We start from the raw sequence: 16766 nt of genomic DNA on the forward strand, positions 1-16766 counted from the left end.
CCGGTATACGCTAGAAATCGCGTAGGATGAAAACCAACAAACGTTTAATTTTATTATTAAATTCTCATGAGGGTGTTCACCCCTGACTCAATAGTTTATTAGGGATCACATCTCTTGACTATTGTCATAAAATCTTACAAAGAAATATTATTTAAACACAACATATCTATCTAGAAGCTATTAGAATCATAATGATATCATTTACACACAAAGTTTCAACCTCTTTGCCTTTGTGGCTTGGTTGTTTCATCAGTGGATCATCTTGCAACTAACATTCCTCAATTTGAATGCATCATTAAATCTTTACCTACCACAATGTTAAACATGAACTATCATTTCATATGTCACCATCTTCTCTTGCCATTGTTGTTGTCAACAAATTTCATCATCATAACTAGATAAAGCATTAATCAGCCAATAATCAATCTTTATTAGTGATGCTTCAAGATCTATTCATGTGCATAACTAAAACATAAACAAATATCATTACATGTCTTCTTTAACAACACAACAAACACATTAAAAGAAGCATATAACTATCACAAAGGTCACATTACTTATTATTCCTATTGCATAGGTCAATATTCTTTTCTAAGGAAAACCACTTCAGTTTTCCTTCCTGATTTAAAAGAAAACTAACACATGAGTTATGGTGTTTCATGAAATACATAAACATTTCACGATAGCTATTAGTCATTTCTCAAAAGGAGGCTGAGATAGTCTTGTATGCAAATGCATGATCTTCAAAAATATAGCTATCATAATCTTCTATGTAGATTCATAATCTTCCTGAAGGAAAGCTAACATATAGATGATATCCTCATGCATGCAAATGCATAACAATCTTTCAAGAGAAATAGCCCATCAACAAGCATATTAAGGCATGTAAACAAATACCCTTTCAAAAAGGAAAAAATAGTGCCATAGTTAATGCATGCAATTATATAAGCATTATCCAAAAGAAACTAGCCCTCCAACTGTTTCCTTTTATAGACAATTATGTAATATTTCCCAAAAGAATTAATATCATAGATGTTATTCTCATAGATGAAATTACATAATCTTTTCCCAAAAGAGCTAACATAACATAATCTTTTTCTAAAAGAATTTAACATGATATTAGTCAATAAAACTATAAAAAAATATTAATTATACTTAAAAATATATTTTTTTGTCAATGAATTTTGGATAAATAGAGAATGGGTGTTGTTTTAAAACAATTTTAAAAGTTAAGTCACCCATTCAATTCTCCTGTATTTTAGTATTGTTCTTAAATATAACAATAATATAATCTTACCAATTCCAAACTTACTTATATATATATATAGAGAGTATTGTGTAATTGCAAAGGAAGGTAAAGAATTTAGCCATGCATAGGATTTTAAATAGAAATCATGTTTCATTAGCGAGATCCACATTCTCATTCCTACCATACAGTTCACACAAATATTAGGGGTTTATGCATTAAAAAAACCAAGTCTAAACTTAGGAGAAGAAATGATAGACATTTCAGGTTTGTAGGGTAAATAGATAGAGCTATATACATTCAAGATTTCTGTTATAAAAGAATAAATCTATATACATTTCAGATTTGTGGTACAAATGAATAGAACTATATACATTGGACATTTCTAGTTAAAAGAATAAATATATACATTTAACCATTTTTTCATTTTTTTTTTCGATCGATACGTTTTTGTGGGATAATCATCCTCTCACTGCGTTAACTTTGAAAGCGTGTTCCTTATATATGTAGAATTCATTGAATATGAGAGAACATATCTTCTAAACTATAACTTGTGGCTTGCACCAAATAGTATTACCATATGGACAAACAACACACAAAAAGAAGACCGGTATTATTGCACATGTTCTTATTGGGTACGAATACTGACAAAGTGATGCACTTACATTTGCACACATACCCATGTCATAAGCTTATGCTCTGCCTCTTCTTCTGTTGTGCTAGCTACCGAGCAATATTAATCTTGAAAATAAGAAAAGCCATATCGGATTCCATTTAACACGAACCAGAATTTTCGTGGAGAAAGAAATATGTAGAGATGCCCATCTTTTTACCACAGAAAAGCCAACGACTTTCATTAAATTGGTAGTTTACATATTTCAGTCTCATAATCGCCATGGGTCAAAAAAACCAACGACTTTCATTAAAATGGTAGTTTACATATTTCAGTCTCATAATCGCCATGGGTCAATTGAATCCATACATATAGAACATGAATCAGGTAAAGCCCAGCTCGAGAGAAGGCCAGAAAAAAAAACCTTGCAGCAAGTCAAAATATACACACAAAAAAAAAACCTCATAGGGCGGAACCACATCCTTCATAACATAATGAAGCGACTATAACAATCATCGACTAGAGCAATCATCTGCAAGATACACTATAAAAGCTGGGGATAGATAGATATAGCTACTAAACATTAAGAAAAACCACGTCTGGATAAAGAAGCTTTCATCTAGAACTCAAAAAAATATAAGTAGAGATGCCCAATTTGTAATTGATCATTCTCATCTAGAACCTGGAAGACATTTGAAACAATGGAATGGTTGTTTAAACTGCAAATAAAGTGGCCTAGAGACTCGTGTAGAAAATCTCATCTTCTGAACTCTTCAAAAATCTTTGGGTTGCTTTGGTCCATCGATATTAGCTTTATCTAGATGGTTGATTCTGAAAACAGGGGTGAGGTCAATTTTCACCTGACTCCCTTGATTCTAGTGTGTTGATTCTGAAAACAAGAGTGAGGTTGACTTTGAGTTGACTCGCGTGATTTGTATTTATTGGATTTCAAAATATTTTTGAAATTAACAATTGAAATAAAAAGTGTCTGCTTTACATTAACTCACAAATAAAGCTATCAACTAGTTAATTAATGCTACAAAATTACTAAGTAATGTATTATATAGAGGTTTGAAGACAATATTTAAGACAAATTTTGAGTAAATTGTCTTAACTTAAAACTAAACAAAAACTTGTAAATTGTAATAAATATTGTCTTTAAAGAAGTGTCTCAAACTATTGTCTTAAAAAATTGTCTCTATAAAGACGATATAGAACACAACTATTATTCTATTAAGAGACAATTCATTTTTGTCTCTCAAGAGACTATAGTTATGATTAACGACATTTTCAGTATAGAGGCAATTGTCTTTAACCCCATTTATTGTCTCTATAAAAACAATTTTTTTAATCCTAATTATTGTCTCTTTAGAGACAATAAGAAATCTTTAATCCTAGTTATTGTTTCTCTAGATATAATAAAAAATTCTCCTTAGAAACAAAATATAGAATGTGAACCTTTTTGTTTAATTCATGCAATGCAAGGCATGTGCTCTTCCATTGAACTAGAACCTTTAAATAAATGTGTTATCTCAATCAGAAAAGATAAAAATCCATGAGGCAAAATTTACCATCACATTAATCAAGAAAAAAATATGTTACTTGTTCCTACATGACAAATTTTAGGGAAAAGGAAAAAATTGTAGATGGTACTAACTACACATCATTTCACAAACTCCTTTCTAGTAAACTTCTTAGGATGTCTATGAAAATAATTTTGCAAAAAATTGAAAGCAAAATAAGTAGAGTGTTCAATACCAATTTTATATTTGTTATGTTTAAAGTTTCACAATGAGTAATTGCGCATACAAAAATTTCACAGTAGATTGAAATTCACAACTAATACATAACAAATTTGCCATATTTTTCAGCGTTATAAGGTTTTAAGTTTATCGGTATGGTAATGTTTAAGAATTTAACAACTTGCTCAAAACGTTAATAATGGAGCTTCTAGTCAAGTAAATGGTTGAATAACATTAGATACAACTAAATTTTTAGTGTTTTTAGCACAATTAAATTTTATTAATTTGTTTTAAAGTCATAATAATAATAATAAGAAGTAGTGAAAAGAAAATAATTTAAGGTGATGGGACGCCCAATTGTCCATAGTACATTTACGAGATCCCTTGACCATTTAGAGTAGATAGGTTTATTGACTTTCTACATAGGTACATAGCCATGTTCCATTACACAAGACAATAGGAATTGTAGGGGATGCATCTCCAAACACCAATGACACATTCATAGAATGCACACATGCAATATGGAACCAAGTCAAATAATTGACAAAATAAGATAATTAACATATGCAAGACACTATAATTTACATGTTTTGAAGTTGTTTGTTCATCCTCAGATTGACCCCATAGTGTTGGTTTTGCATTTGGGTGTTTCTCTATGAAAACGAAAAAATAAAACCACAAACATTGATGTAGATGTAATTTAATATATAACTTCCATATATTACATATGGTGTGTTATTTTTAGGCCTTGAATAGATTTGGAATAATTAAATAACCTCATATGTCCATAATATGCATTATGAAGGGGGGAATTTATTAAGCTAAAGCCATCCGGCCATTACTTCTCTCTCCGTAATCATTTATGATTTTGTTTCTTGTTTCTTATTTCAGTTAACATAGGTGTTGTTCATATGACCATATATACAGATTGAGAGAATATATATCATATGAGTGTATGCCAAGTAAATGACATACATAAATAGTTAACCACATATATATCATTGCAATAATTTTCATACGTAAATAACAACTTATGCATCCATAGGGTTCATGGCTTTTCATCCCACAAGTATCATCTTAACTTGGATATTTGTTAAAAGTACTACATAGAAAAAATTGTCCTTAGACAACTAGATGAAGATATAGAACAATATGAAATCATGTGAAGTAATTGACACGATATGTGGTCACTTCATAATTGAAAATTTTCATTAGTATTAATTTTCCAAATTCTAGACCCTAAATCGAGGGATGACTTTTGTGATAAAATATTTTACTCTGATCCCTAGATAAAGTAACTTATGGAGATTAATCCACTCAACTAAGTTCTTCAACATCTTAAGGGTGGACATTCTTAATTCTAGTTAGTTTAGATAAAAGGTAATTTTTACGTCGAATTCTGAGAATTTCTCTATTTCTTTGTTATCTTCAGTGCATTGTTGATAAAAAATAAGAATAACAATAAAAATTACTCCTTTGTAAACTAAAGAACACTTGTAGTGAACGATTTAAAATCAAAAATTGAATGAGGGATAACATCACTGAACACACTAGAAACTTTGTAAGAAATATGTAATATAAAGAATCTACAAAAGATACTGCAATATCTACTTTGAATAATTCTTCTCAAGTTACTCCATAAGAGATCCAAGATAAAAATACTAAAGTAAATTAAGCACAATAGTAGAGAATAATCGAGCTCTTTTTTTAAACGTCCACCAGAGAAAATAAAGCTGATAATGTCTTCTTGCAAGCAAGGCATAATGCATTTGTGTGATCTAGAATACATGAAATGGAATCAATTTACACCATTTATTACGGATTGATGAATTCTCATTAAAATTAACATGATAATATGTATATACTTTTACTTACAAACATAATAGGTAGACTTCCTACCAAACATATCGGTAGCATCCAAAAATCATGTTGTTATCGTAGGCCTTAGTCTTTTTGCAATCTCTTCACCGTATTGTACATGATAAAATGAAGTGTATCCAACATTTAGCTTTGTCCCGCTTTGTTGGGAACCTATATCCTTTTGGGAATATGATATACCTAACAGGACCATTCTTCCAAGATTTTCACCTAAAGGTGTATTTTTACGGGCATTGTAGGAACCACAACATAAAGTGATAAGTATAACTCAATGTCCATGACCAAGTTTTCCACTGCACAAATAATGAGACAAAAAGGCCATAAGAATTACATGTTAGACTCATATCCAATATAAGTCTCACACTATTTAAACATCGATTCCTTCTTCAACCAATATGATGTAAATTTATATAATTTGCATATGTAGGAAAGCACATCAAACTTCTTGTGCACACATTGACACTTCTAAAATTTTTATTTCTCAAGAAGTTGCTATTAAATGAATAATAGCATTGATTCCATATCAATACAATTTCTATTGCCCATTCATCTATACAAAACAATAAAAATTAAATATCTATAGGCAATTAAGTTTTTTCCATAAGGAATATGTATAGATAATTCTCACCTAAATAAACAAGGACACACAAACTTTTGACATGATTCTCCATAAGTTTTGGCTAGATAAATCATAACATTTTTTCCAAATAAGTACAATTTCTATTGCTTATTCGTCTACATAAAGCAATAGAAATAAAATATTTGTACAATTAAGGTTTCTGCATAAGGAACATGCATGGATAAATCTAACGTAAATAAACAATGGAATTTGCTAATGAGTCTGTACAAGGTATCAAATATCAAACTCTTCTACAATGGAAAATAAAAAAATGTGAAATTGTCACTCTAAAAATTAGCTTCATCTGAAGAAAATGTATCTCAATAGACCATAATAGGAGTGACCTAAAAAGGAATGAAGGAAATAGTGAATATCTAAAACTAGTTTTTTCCCTTCAAAATCGCATGTTAAGAGAGCTTGAGCGAATTGTAGTGAGGCACCCCCAAGATCACCCAACCTGATCCTTTCTTACCTGAGGAATCTCAAGAGGAGACCATCAGATTTGGCATTGGTACTCTCACAATGGTTGATGGTTAACAAGATAGATCCTCCTCAACCTCTACATGTAATACTAGTGCAAATTAATGGATTCCCTCTATTATCATTTTCTTTTTGCATAATGATATTCTCATCTTTAGCTTTTGGATGGGGTTATCCCTTTTTATTCACTTCTTTAATATGGTCTTATATACCTTTATTCTATCACTTAGGAGTAGCCTCAGCACATCTACAACACTATTATGGCTCATTGTATTGTATTCTCTACTCTGGTCGTAATTGTCTTATGATAATAAAAGCCCATGCCTTGTCTATGAATGTTTCCTTCACATATTGTGAGGATTTTACCGCATAAAATTTTGTGTTAAATTTTTTATTATTAGAGTTGTTATTAAATACTTGTATAAAGTGTTAAATACCAACACTCACTTTAATCGGGCATGTCGATCTTTATCCATTTTTGTGTATGTAGGATTTTTAACTAGTCATCAATATTCATCCTCTTGAACTTTTCACATTATACAATTTAGTTCATTTAATGTTTGAAAAATATAAATCATTAAAATTTTCTCTATTGACTATTTTAGTTTTGAAGAATTTTAATTTTGGGATGACCATTCCATTTGTAATGATATACTCAGTCACACGTTTATGCTTGATCCACTAATAATAGGCAAGGTGTTCGTGATGATAATGTTTCATAACATTTACGAAATTTTCCATAATTATAAAAGTGAATTATGAAAATCTATATTCACAAAATAGATTGTATCAAGCGTTATTGTTAACACTTTAATACAATTTCTATTTTCCAGTCTTTTGATCTAATTTCTAATGCTAATCATAAAGATGGCTATATGCATAGAAAAATCCATGGGCAAAGGTATGCATGGTTTCCCTGAAGGCAGTGCTGGACTCGTGGATGAAAAGGGTCGCCCGCCACTTACTTCTTTGTTCTATCTACTTCTTTCTTCCAAAATTCATCATAAATGCCTTCTTGAACAAACACTTGTGACCCTACTAGGCATAACTTCCCCGCCATGCATCCCACATGAAATATTTCTTCACATGGATTTCAAGCTAATAATTTTATGGTTATTATTAATGAGCCCGCATCTGGTCTGCATGGTTACCACATTACTAAATATTATTAAATATTCCGAGATGGGAAATATTCACAAATTTATCAACATCCACATCATCCATAACAATGGAAGGGGAGTTTCCATTGGGTTTTAATGTCATGAGCTTTAATTTTCGTTTTGCAGCAACCTCGATGATAAGTCACCCACCTTGAATTGACTCTCCAAATGATATCTAAATACCAAAAATAAATTACATTTTCAAAGTTTTGGTTAATCGTTCAACATTGTAAATCCATAATTAAAGTTGATCTACAATAAATCCAATATGAACTTGCCTTAAAATCTGGTATGAAAATCCTAACTTACCTTATCAATATTTATGTGACTACCATACCCTGTAGTTTCACGAAATATAGATAGGACATTTAGGACACAAGGGGGAATCTCTACTTGTGATGGAAATGAGATTTCATGAACAAGATATTGCACATTACAAATTTTGGCCCTCCTGATTTAGCAGAAAGTTCTACCGTGGTCATTAAAAGTCAGAGCAAAGAAACAAGTGTTACCTCCTTGGCCAATTGTGGACAATAAAGTGCAGTTAAGGAAGTCTTCTTTGCATATTTGAAAACTACTACAGATACACCAATTAAGGTAGGACTAAACTTACTCAAAAACATCAACATGGAATAGTTCCATGTTATTATATACCCAACTACTCTAATGGGTTCATGCAATGTATAACCCAATCATTTTCAACGTGAGTCCACAAATTTTATGAGCTAAACCTACACATAATATTCAATTCAAAACCCTCCAAATTTTGTTTACGACATTCCTGAGATCTATAAACTTAAATTACATTTGGTTATTATTGGTGATATAGTTAGTTCATCCATGTAGTATCAGATAACTTCAGCTGGATACGGTATATCCATCACCCGAGCCATATCCAGTGGTTTTCCGTTGTCCAAATTTTCAAGGCCCATGAGCTCTTCACCATGTTGCATCACCAGCTTTGCATACTTGTTCAGGATGCACCCTCTTTCCTGAACAAAGGTAAACAATTCCTATTAAGAAATTTTATTACAGAAAGTGAGGATAGAGTTGTCTTTGTAGAGGAAAAAATTATATTTCAAGGGGTGAGAGTGAGAATACATTTAAGGGGGTGGGGATTTGTTGTGGGTAATTTCGAGTTAGGAGGAGAACATAAAAGTCTTACAATGCTAGAGATATTCAGTTTGGATAAGCACTGGAACTCGTGCCTAGAAAAAGTGTCTTTGTGAGTGTTACAGATGATGATCGAAGGATTCCCTCATTCTTACATCTTGTTGCACAGAAGTCTGATTTAGAGATTAATTAATAGCACAAAGATCTATATTGTGGTTTGACGTGTCTATGCCATTGGAATCCTTGTTCTCATATGGCTACGTGATTTAAATATTATAGCATGTTCCTCACTCACGATTTAAATATTATAGCATGTTCCTCACTCACGTTATGGAATTCAGCTCGAGGATGATCGAGCTGAAAGAGAGATCACCATGTAGTTTAATCTAAGGTTGAGTGGAGAGTTCTAGTCTCTGGCTCAGAAGCCAGTTGATATTGAGATAAGTATCTGACGCCATTACTATGAGTGATGATCGACCTGAAAGAGAGATCACCATGTAGTTTAATCTAAGGTTGAGTGGAGAGTTGTAGTCTCTGGCTCAGAAGCCAGTTGATATTGAGATAAGTATCTGACGCCATTACTATGAGTAGTGAATCTTATGTTTAGATTTTTGAAATGGTTGGATGGTTGGACATCAATTAACTGTGTGAATTTTCTCATGTTAGGATACCGTTTGAATCTCTGATGAAAGGGGTTCTCCACTCAGTTTCATATGACTGGTTTCTTTCTAGTTTTTCATTTGGTTCCGGTTAATTGCCATATTTTTTCCGTTGTTTTTTCTTATGATATATTTTTTCTAGTGGAAGATTGAATTAGATTATAATATTCTTCTCAATTAATTACCTGAATTTTACACTTATAATTCAGACATATTTTGGGATGTTGCGTTCTTCATTTCTCTAGAGCAATTCTTGTAAGCATTTGCCTCTGTTTTTATATGTGTATACTCTGCCTGACACTTGTCATGGTTCTAGAAAGGTAGTGCTCTTTAGCCTAGTTGGAGGTCGATGTCTATTATACATCATGTCTCAATGGCTAATCGGTACAAGATTTTCACTTTCTAGTGACTTCTTTTGACCAGCATTCACTCTACGCTTCCCTCCAAGGTAAGACTTGATCTTCTAAGATACCAATATGATTCATAAATAGTAAGACCATGGGCTATCTATTTCACTAACACTGAACCATGGTGGGATTTAAAAGTAAATTAACATATCTGCAATTTCTTATTAAACTAAGTTTTACCTCATTCAATTCATCATGTACAGGTTGCAGTTTCTCAGTTTGCCTCTAGATATAGAAGCTTATTTTTTATTCAATTCCCCATGTGTATAATGCCAACCAATTGAGACTTAGTGTTGTTAATAATGCCAATAGTAAGATCATGGGAGTGAATATTATATTAGATATAAATGTTTTTATGGTGGTATGAAGTGTTGAGCGGCATGAAAACTTGTCTTCCTGTCACCTCAAAAATTTGAATTCATGTAACATCACTAACGTTATATTTTAGCATTGTTGATAGCTGCCTATGGCTGCGATAAAGGCAATTCTCTATAATAACCCCGATTATATTTCTTATTTATTTTAAGCATTGTAAATTTAATTAAATTAAGGGGGACATTAGTGTTTTCCCTGCAAGATTAAGAAGCAAACCAAGGATTACCAGGAAAAACCCAAAAAAAAATTCAAGGGGAAGTTAAACAGGTGGAGTAATGTTGATTGGTTCACAAGATTTGGACCAGACTGGAAAATGACCGATCAAAAGTTGAATTGAACAGCTATAGGACCACAACTATTAGGAAGGGAGGCTTTTTATGTCATCAAATATTACCATAAGGATAGAATACGATAAGGTGCAGGGGAGCACAATGAGAGTGTTGGGAAGATCAATGGGTGATTCTCGATGAACGGTGAGGAGGGAGCTACACGTTTCAAGAAATAGATATTTGACATGCAACTAAAAGCAGTTGGATTTTATGAAGGTTCCTATGCATGAACTAAGTGTTATAGTTGTTGGTTGGAGGGGAATGGGCCTGTAAAAGCCCTGTTCCAAATAGCTATGTCGGTTTAAATCTTTGAGAAGTTCCCCCAATCATGCTTGGGCAACAAGAAATACCACAGTGCTTCAAAAAATACCACAGTGATTCCCAATCTAAGGTTGGGTGGAGATTCAGAGTTCTGAACTCAGTTTCTTGATCCCAGTTGAGATAACTACCTTACCTTCTTGATGCATATAATAAATTTTAGAATATGTTAGTTGCACTGCCAGAATGCCACAAAATGTATATGATTGTTCCTTTGGTTGTCGATATTATTATTGCATGAATATTGGAAGCATTGAATAAGTTGATTATATTTATGCGTGCCTATTTCCCTTTGCGCAACGAAAGAGTGTAGTTGTAGGCTTCGACCCTGGAACATACATAATTATATTCAGGTGAGAAAACTGGGTGCCTAACTTATGCTCCTCTCCACACCAAAGCATTGACCATAGCCCTAAATAATAAAGATAACTATGTTAAGCTTTACAAATATACCATGCATATAGTTACATGGCAGGAGTTATTGGATTTTGTTCGTTGATTGGGATCCACATGATTCATTTTTTCGTGAGAGAAATTTCAAGAGAGTATTCCAGATGAGACATGTGTTCTGCTTCCATATTTTAACATTTCATTTCGAGTTTGTCAATTTTCTTTTATCATATCCTCTAGATGAAATTCAATATGCTGTCACTTTTTATCGTGTTTCATATTGATACAACCCTCGTAACATCTGATAAAAACCTAGTGAACTACGTTTGCAACTTATAATCAAATTCTAAATGTTAATTTTAAATGGCTAATATTATCAACATTCTCCTGACTCCTATGGATTTTGGGAATCATGGCTTTGTTTTTATACTACAACATCAAAATTCAGACACAATTTCATTTTCTTTTCACCACCATTGATGCCAAAAAATAACCCAAGGGGAAACCACAATCGAAGTCGTTTAATTCTTGATGCAAAGACTTGATCTCTGTATTAGGAACATGCACATATATCCATTCCATCAATCAAATACATGTCTAATTGGTCGTCAATGGACTTCATTGAAGCATTTTAAACTTCTTGGTATGCATACCATGTACAAAAATAAGAGGGATTTTTACCAAACTTTTAATGAAATACAACCAACACGATCCAAAATTATGCCAGAAATAAATTTAGTAAAGAGGCATCATCATACTATTACGAAATGCACTATGTAGGTATACAACCAGACAACTTCACATTTCCCTTCATGCTTAAGGCATTTTCGAACCTATCAATGTTGTAACAAGGTGAAAAAATACACCAACGCATAATTAGAACTCAATTTGAGCAGCAAGTATATGAGTAATATGCCTTATAATCGAAACATTTTTTTTTGGGAAGCTAGACCTATTTTGCTATATAAATCTAATCCTCTAGTAATTTCGTATTGAAATTTGTTCTAATGTAAGTTAGTTAGGATTAAATGGCTTGATCCAACTTCATCTTAGTTGTTGGTGTCACTTTTTTTTGTCTTAGCACTTGTGATCTACACAAGCAAGTTGACAATTATGTTTGTGCTTCCTTTTTTCCAAGAGCTACAAGCTCCCTTTTTCCAACTAACTCTTTTGCAGTTTAGATGAAATTTCATTTTCTATGTGAGATTTTCTTCTCCAAGGGGTTCTACCCAAAAGATGAATGTGGCACTAGCTATGGGACTGTAAGGGAAACTTCCAGTGAAGGCCCCTACTCTCCTGAATTAGTAACACACAATCAAACATGTACATCCACAACTACATTACATTATTATTTAACAATAATATATCGTTTATTTCAATTGGAACACAAAACTCTACCCAACCACTTCTCACCAAATTTGCATCATGTGAAACTTTAGCTAATAGTACTTACCTTGATGACATTACTTTACACAACTCTACCCGTGGAATAGATGGAAAAGATAAAATTACAATGTAGAGGTGTAGTTGTTCCCCAACAATTATCCTTCATTTATATGTCATTAAATTAGTAAAGAAGCAGTAAACAACACGAAGGAGTGTACTCTAGAAGGTGAAACAACCCTAAAAAGAATATCTAAAGGTGCCATTGTGATTGTACACTCATTGAATCTGAATATTTTCCAAACTACATTTCATGGGTTCTTATAAATAGGACTAATAAAATATTATGGTGGTTGCCCTAGATATAATGTCCGAAAACAATAAAATGGTCATAGCATATGATATCTATTGAATGATACACATATTTTCTCCTACGACAAAAGTAATAAGACCAATTTATGCTAAAAGGATAAAACTTGTAAAATTGGAGTATATGGGTCCAAATGTTTGTGCTAAAGAGGATATATTACAACAAAAAATTGATGAAAGTGTGGCCTTGCAATATTTTATAGACCACACAAGTCCTATAATTGTTTTTGGAAATGCATAATATGGTGTTTATTCCACAGGAGAACAATAGAAAAGTATTGATGTCAAGTACTATGGATTGTATTGTTCATGTGTGGGATTTAGAGGGTGGAAATGTGCTTTCAATAATGAATCAACATGTGACAGATGTGCACATGGGAAACACATAATATGGTGTTTATTCCAAAGGATCACAATAGAAAAGTATTGATGTCAAGTACTATGGATTGTATTGTTCAAGTGTAGGATTTAGAGGGTAAACATGTGATTTCAATAATGCATCAACATGTGATAGATGTGCACATGGGATAGGAGTACTAAGAAAAATAAAAACAAAATATAAATATAAATAAATGATTAAATCTTTCTCTTAACCACACAATGGGTCTAGGGTTAGCATGGAAACCAACCCTAGTTATGTGAGTGGGTGTGTTACATGCTAAAACTATTACATGCCCACGGCCTACATAAAGGTAATGCTCAGACTTGTTACCTAATTTCCATAGAAACGTTTTGGACCTCTTATTATCTTAAAAATATCTAAAGGAAAACCAATGCAATAAAACAACCCAATAACCTAATTAATTGTGTCAACGTCATACTAAATTTCTCAGGATTAAGGATTTAGGTACCATTTTATTGCAGAGTTTATGACTTCCTTGTGACCTCAAATTACATGCATGTCAATGCTCTAAATCGTGAAAAACTTAAATAATATTGCGCCATCATTTCTTGGTAATTTTTGTTCTCTTAATTCCACAGTTAACATTCTTTGGGAATAACACATAATCCAATGTTTAAGTACAATAATTTTCACCACTAAATGATGCTCTGCATAGTTAATAATCGTGGCTTGAATTATGGTGTCTCTCATTCATTTTTGAGCGTCATCTGTATGTTTGGTTGCGCACTGATTACACTATCATGCATTGTCACATGTGTAAACAGGCCTACATCTTAATGATATTGGGCACACTGAATAGTTCCCTATTTATTTCGCACAATAAACCTTCCATAATAGTGTCTTGTATTGTAGCTCTTCTATGGTGGAACAATGTTGTTATTTACCCTATATTGGATTATTGCTTTTGATTCTTATACCTTGATGTGGAATGATTTTCTTTTCTTGCCTAGAATGTTTGGATAAATGACCTTTTAAATGGAAAAAAATATAATTGTGGTTAAAGACCTGAAAATCTAGAGTTCATGCATTAAACTAAAGCCGCAAACTTTAGTGGCATACTGAAATAAAATAGATTATTATATATTAGTTGAAAATCGAGCTGAAAAGTGTTCTGAAGAATGAAAAATGGGACTGAAAATGTCAGTCATATTAACAGAATCCTTTCACCCTAGTGTCTTGAAGAAATCTTTAATAGTATAAGGCACTCCTAAATTATTGGTTCACAATCTCTAACTTCTATTTCAACTCCTAAAATGCTAAACAAGAAAGACAAAAACACTTGAACAATTCCAAGGGATAATTTTAATCAGAATTAGACATTTGTAGTGCATAGCTAGCTAGATATTGTTTCCCAACATAGATCTACGGAAAAATGAGAAAATACCGTAGGTAATGTGATGGTCAATAAACTAGATAAATCTGGAAAAAATAAGTGTATAGATCATGAAATAATTTTACATAATCTGAACATGTTGATGTCCAAAATTAAAGAATAATATATTGTGTACATTGTCTACCCGTTCAAATAGAGTGAGGTAAAGTTTAACAAACAAAATGAATACATGTTTTTCATGTTATAGCTGTAGTAAGCAATTATTTGTTTTTCTGAATAATTCCTTTGACACTTCTTTTTAGTGAGTAGCTATGAAACATAAAACATTAATGTCTAACAAATGACCAAGAAGTGGATCAATAGGTGCCAGAGAATACAATGAATGGGCAATATTATAACACTCCTAGATGTTAAAAAGATATCAAGGTGGAATGATTCAATAGTAAAATAAAAGAGGTGCATAATCTAGGTGAAGTAGAGCAGGAAAAACCTAAGACGTGTGAGGCCCTAGTTCAACATCAACATCATCATTTTAATAAAAGTAGAAGTAAATTCGAAAGGGGAAAATTTGTTTAAAGTATGCTTGTATATCTCATTTGTGCACAACATACTAATTATTTCACTAACAACGTGCAATTCTACTTTTACAATAAAATAAGAAAAATAAAAAAAGAGAAAAGATAATTTCAACAATACGTAGTACTTTTGTTAGAAAACCATTAACATTGTAGATGCAATATTTGTAGTGATTAGTAAATGTAATTTCTTGTATCTTAGGGCAGTGGTAGAGTATCTCTTTCCCGACCTTCCTTATAATTTAGTTATGGATCATGTCTACTTAACTTGTGGTTGTAGACAAGCCATGCATGTAATTGTTGTAGTCTTGGATTGTAAAGGTGCAAACATTTTTTTGCCAAGGCCAGTGTATCTGCTTTATGAATGCTTGTTAGCATAAAATGGAATTGAAGCCATGCACTATAATATACTTCCAAAATAGATTGGGAAATTTATTTTGAACACCTTGAAACAATAGCTGATAGGAACACAATAACTATGGCTCCGCTTAATCTCAATAATCCTTGTGGTTGTTTTTTCGGCCATGAGCATTTACCAAGGTTACAGAGATGGAAAAAAAATAGGCTTGTTAATAGTTTCCGATGAAATCTATGGTCCCTTTGTGTCTTATCATAAACTATTTTCACCAATGGGATTGTTTGTAAAAATTGTTCCTGTGCTTAGCCTTGGAAACATATCAAAGAGATGATTTGTTCCAAGTTGGTGGCTTGGGTGGATTCTGGCTTGTGATCCTAATGGTATTCTAAAAGAAACAAAGTCATATATCATAATTGGTTGAATAGTTTATACTTTGCAAATTTAATTTATGAAGGTAATTATAGACTTGAAAAGAAAGTGCTTACCCCATTCTTGTAACTATAACATGAGAGTTACATAATATAGTAACCACTTCCCTTGGGTTAAAATGGTAAAGTGGTGTGTTGCAGGGGAGAGGTTTAGTATGTAAATAAATGTTTGGGAATTAAACTATTTGAGGAGCACTTAAAATGGACAAAGCATCTCATTGGTTGAAAGATCATCCTTCCCTTCCACATTAGACTAGTTTAACGAACCTAAACTCAATCTAATTGTGAGATAAAAAAATGAAGTTCAAAAAGGAGGAGAGATATTGAGAAAAGTGATTTCTAATATCTACTGATAATCAGTTAATTACTCCCTCATGGTATAAAACCAAACTGATTATATTCCCAAAAAATAAACAATTCCTTACATAATGATAGATTTGAGGCCATGGTCCGTGATTGGAGGTGGCATGAGCTTCTTTTACAACCAAATCTACATCTTCTTTTTGAGCCTTTTTTTCCTCACCAATCAATAACAAAACCAAACAAATTTTAACTGCAAGAGACAAATAAAACCAAAGAGAGTTAATA

This window comes from Pinus tabuliformis, chromosome 8, assembly GCF_031772625.1.
Source record: "Pinus tabuliformis cultivar Carrire ecotype Pingquan chromosome 8, CPIR1, whole genome shotgun sequence".
In the NCBI taxonomy this organism is placed as follows: domain Eukaryota; kingdom Viridiplantae; phylum Streptophyta; class Pinopsida; order Pinales; family Pinaceae; genus Pinus; species Pinus tabuliformis.